Raw genomic sequence first — 5,275 nt, 5'->3', positions numbered from 1 at the left:
CCAGCTTCCCCTCCCCTTCTCTCTGGCCAGGGCTTGGTTCTGCTCTGGGGGGCTACACCTTTGACCAGGGTGGGACAGGGTGTCCAGGGAGGAGGCTTCATCCCTGCAGCTGGCCCTCCAGCGACTGCCACTCTCAACCTCATCCTCCTATTTGGAGGGGCTGATAGGACCTGGTTCTGGGCTGGGAGGTCCCTTCATCTCCTCAGGCTTGGGGGGAAGTGCCTGTAGAGAGCTACCCGCTTCAGGGGCCAGGACACACCACTCCTGGGAAGCATGGCATTCCCAGCCCCAGGTCGTGCTGGAGTCCGGGCTGCCTTAGATGGATCTCTGACCTTGCTGGCTTGGGGCAAAGGGGAAGGCTTTTTTCTACCTCCAGTGCCCGAGCCTCCAGCCTTTTCCCCTGCACCCCCTGTGTGGGAGGTGCTGCACCCCAAGCCAGCATTCTGCCAACTCTGACAGATGGATGTATGTAACTCGAGGTCTACAGTCAGGCTGATGGCTCCTCCAGCAGCCCCCTGACCCTTCTTTCCTCAAGTCCGATCTAGTCAAGTGACCCCCTCCCTGCTAGTGTCCTTTCTGTTCTGTCCCTCCACAGCCTGCTGGGAGAGAAGCAAAGGGGACGGAAGTCTCTTGTCTCCAAAGCGCAGCTCTGCTCAGCATTCAGGCTTTGCTGGGGGAACATTGCCAAGGTGGGGTGACTCCTGCCTCATTCCCTGCCCATCCCAGGCCCTCATTGGCAAAGGTCTGCTTTCCAGCTTCAGTCTCTATCCTGAAGTTGACCCCAGATCTTCCCACTGGGGACTGACTGCTAGGAGTCCAGGGTGGGTACCAGGGACCCCTGGCCTCAGCACATGAGAGAGGCTGTTCTGAAGGACTGAGATCATGGGGGTGCCGAGCTGGTTTCCCCTTGACACTCATTGGCCTCCACCCTCTCTTTTGCCCTTACAGCTCCTCCTGGGAGCCTCTCGACTCTGGGCTAGAAAGTGATTCATTTGTAAATTATCATGGTTTTCGTCATTAAAACAGCCATTTCTGGAACTGGTCTTTGTGTGAATGCACCTGCCTGTGGTGGGGTCCAATGCTTCCCTCGACACTGAGTTAGGTGCCGAGTCAGGTGTGCACACATCGTGTCTCACCACCATGGGCCCCCAGCTCCCAGCTCAGGCTCCAGAATGCCTTGTTGTCTTGCTAGTTGAGCCTGCAAGAGTGCTGCCTACGAGGAGGTCACGGTAGCAGAAGAACTTGGACCTCACCTGGGTCCCGAACCATTGAACTACCAAATCCACATTTGGGACATGGTTTTGCTCACTTGTCGTTCCTAGCTGCTGGGTGTGAAGGGAGTCGTTGCCCTGCCTCACACAGTGGACAAGGATGATGGACCTCTGGAAGTGGCACTTCAAAGGTCGGAGGGCGGGGAGTGCAGAAATGCAAAGGAGGGGAGGGGTGCCCCTAAGCAGCCCCCCAAGAGCTTGCCCAGCATGCTGGCTGCTTGGTTTTGCCTGTAGAAGTACCAGCTGCCATGAGAACTGCTGGTTCTGGCTGCAGCCACAGGGCCTTAAAGGTCGTGGGGATCCCCACAGGTGGCTGTCATTCAGGGCCACCCAGGGTGGTCATGGCCACGGCCTTCCTGTGGACACTGAGCTGGTGTTATTTTAAGCAGCATCTCCACCCCTTGTTCCCAGCTCTCTGGAGCTTTGTAGGGGTGGTGGTGGTGAATAGTGGGGGAAGTAACTTACATGAAGACAGTGGAGTCTCCAGCCCGGTGGCCTTGCCCTCAAACTGTGAGCCTGATGCAGTAGTGAGCAGAGAAGGGTTGGAACACGACCCTGGATCCCGTCTGTGTTCCTGACACACCCACCCCCACAGGGTCAACAGCAGATGCCGTCCCAATGGCTTGTAGAGAAACCACTCACATTCCTCAGTCCTCCCACAAGGTCTTGGCCTTCGCTGCCCCTAGACCGTCCAGCACCCTGCATTCTTCTCCGGTATGCCAGGCCTTGGAGGGGCCTCGATGCTGGAGAAGTCGGAGTTGAACATCTGCGCCTCCAGCTGAGGGCCTTAGCTGGCGCTCAGGACAGAGGACTCCATGCAGAGCTTCCTCTCCCCAATGAGTCTGAGCTTTGGCTTTTGCAGAACTGGACCAAGAGCAAATTTGTGCCTCATTCTCCCTGGTAAATGACCAGGACATTCGGTTCCCTGCCTCTGCAGTTCACCTGTCCTCATCTATAGAGGACCTGGACTAGGATGCAAGGCTGAGCCACCGTGGGAGAATCCTAAGAAGCCTGTCCAGATTTAGTTTGAAACCCAGTAAGGGATAGGGTTGACATGCCATTCTCTCAGGTGGCCACTAGAGGGGAGGCGCCCCAGGCTGCCTACTCCTCTCGGCACAAGGGCCCGGGCCCCTGAGCTCTAGTGCTTGGCCAGGAGATGCAGGGTGGACAGGGCAGAAGAGGAGCCACAGTGCTCAGGTGGCTGGGCTGGAAAAGCCAAGGCACCAAAGTCTAACAACCATTACATTCTCCAAGTCAGCAGGGCCAGCGTGCTCCTTAGAGGCAGAGATGCTAAAGCTACGTCTCACACACTTTGGGCATGTTGCTAAGAGGCTATTCCTTAGAGAAAGACATCATGCTTGGGAAGGTGGAGGCTTGGCAAAGGAGAGGAAGACCCTCAGCCAGGTGGACTGACACAGTGACGGCGGCTACGGGCTCCAGTGGGTCAGAGACTGAGGACGGCACAGGATTGGGCAGGGTTCAGGTCCGTTGTTCAGAGTCACGATGCATCTCATTCTCGACAGCACCTAAAACAAAGCTTATGGCTTTGGACTCAACTACACATGCCTTCACCCACCAACACCCTCTTCAAGTTAAAAATACTTTTTTCCATCTCATCTAAGGTTGGAAGTGTACATTAAAACTGTGCTCTTGAAAATAAGGCCCCCAAGAACGTGTGTTAAACCAAGTATGTGCCTCCCTTTTAATTTAAAACTTCTATGTCTTTTTAGAAATGTTTAAATTTTATATAAAATGTCCTTCACTTGACTAATTCCAGTGTTTTTTGTGAAAAAAAAAATTATTTTTCCAGTATTCAAGAGCCTTTGTCCAATTGCTTGAGTTGGCAAGTCGGCTTCTTTGTTGAAAAGCAGTTCTTTATGTCAAGCCAAAATACCACTGAGAATTTAAACTGTGAGCCCAAGTTGTACCTCAGGAGCTACACAGTGTCAATACCCGTGCTCACCAGGCAGCTTTGAAGAAAGCATCCTTGCCCCTTCCGCCTATCCTAGTCTCCTCCCTTCTGAACATCCCTGGTCCTCTGGGGTACTTTTCTAAAGAGCATGTCCATTAAGCTTGCCCTGTTTGACAATGGTCTTTTCTAATGAGGGGCTAGAACCAGCCTGATGCACCTATGACCAGGCCTGTGTGGTAGGCATCACCTCCTCTGTTGTGGACAAAGGCCTCCATTAATGCAGCCCAAGGCTTGATCAGACTTGTTAGCAAGCCCAGTTCTTCCACAAGAAGCTCTTTCACTCAGTTTTGCTGCAGTGGGATTAATGTTTTTAACCAAAGATTCAATCTTTTAGCCATCCTCAATCTGCATTTTGCTCCTGGTGTCTGATAATCTCCTTCAAAATACAAGGTCATTGACAGAGTCTTAAAGCACATGATTATAGACCCTGACTGAATAATCAGCATTGAGGAAGGACATCACATAAATAAATGGGCTTTGGAGGTATGCCCGGGAGACACTTTGGGGATGAAAACCCAAAGCTTCTGTGTCTCTAAAGACTGGGGGTGGGGGGAACTCTTCATTTCTGACCACTTCTGACTCATCACTGACCCTCCAGGAGTGGAAAGATTCCCCACGAGAAACTGGGGGACTCCAAGCAGTTCCTCCTATGGGATGATGACTACAGAGCTTCCTAAAAGGCTTGTTTTCAGCTGAGGGCATTGAGACCCAGTGGAGACCTGACTCCCTCGAGGCAGGGTGGTGAGTTTGGACAAGCTCTCAAGCTTCTGGATAGCCCTCTTTTTCTTTATAACCCGGGTGGACACTTACAGATTAAGGCAGGGAAGTGTCTTAGGAACTCATGGTGGGCTCTGCACTTGAGGTCTGGCACTCCCCAGCTTGGCCTGCCTTTCCAGGGCCAGAGCCTCCCCGGCCCCACGCCTGAAGCTCCTGCAAACAGCCACGAGGGGGCAGTGTTGCCCGGGCTGGTGGCACATTTAGGCTTCTTGGTTTAGGCCAGCCTCTCCCCCCACTTTCCTTGCTCAAGGGTCAGATTCTGAAATGGTCTGTCTTTATTATGCCCAGCAGAACACAGAAAAGTTCCTCCTCCCTCCCATTCCCCCATTCCCACCCCTCCCCGTGTAAACAGGAGAAATGTGCTGGTTAAGTTACTCATCTTATTATTAACAAAATAAAGCACTATCTATGTTTACAGTCATAAAAAAGAAACAGCCTGGGGAGTCATGGGAGCTTGGAGAGAAGAGGTACTAGGGTAGTGGGGAGAGGAGGGGATGGGGGTGCAGGCACAGGCTTTGTGTCTGCCCCTGGGGGATGTGGGGTTCCCTTCCCACTCTGACCCCATATCTTGGGGGTGAAGCTCCATTGGTACTTGATCTGGGGCAGACACCTTACCTAGAGTGACGTAGAAGGGAGGAAGAGACAGTGGGAGTCTGGGGTTGGGAGAGGATGATGAGGGAGTAAGTCTCCCAAGAATGGGGAGCCCCGACCCCCAGCTCATGAGGATGGAATGGAGGCCAGGAGATCCCTGTTCTCCAGGGCCTCTGTTGCCTCCTGCCCCCACGCCCCTGCCCCAGGTTCCCAGGCTTGGAGCTAAAAATGGCTCTGTGGGAATGGAGTGGCAGAGAAGGAGAGGAAGTGAAGGGGGAGAGCAGAAGAAGGTCAGAGAGGCTGATAGGCCCAGCTCAGGGAGGGGCCTGCAGAGACCCAGACTCCAGAGGGGGCAAGAACAGACATCCAGGTCAGGAAAGAGGAACAGGCCCTGCAGAGAAGGAGCAGAGGCTGATGCACACAAGGATACAGAGAACCTGAGACACCCAGACTGACAGAGAGGTAGCAATTTGGGGACATGGAGAGGCACAGAAAGAGGCCCCCAGAGAAGCAAGAGTGGCACTGACAGACACACCCACAGGAACTCAGCAACAGTGGCACGCAATAAATATCTTGTGCAGTGAATGGACAGGTGAACACTCACATACACACACACATACACAGCAGCCAGAGGCACAATGGGCTTGGCAGGAAAAAAGGACAG

The sequence above is a fragment of the Elephantulus edwardii genome, unplaced genomic scaffold (assembly GCF_000299155.1).
Source record: "Elephantulus edwardii isolate Elephantulus edwardi_28Jun2011 unplaced genomic scaffold, EleEdw1.0 scaffold00063, whole genome shotgun sequence".
Classification (NCBI taxonomy): Eukaryota; Metazoa; Chordata; class Mammalia; order Macroscelidea; family Macroscelididae; genus Elephantulus; species Elephantulus edwardii.
The sequence above is the reverse complement of the archived record's forward strand: the minus strand, read 5'-3'. Positions refer to the sequence as shown.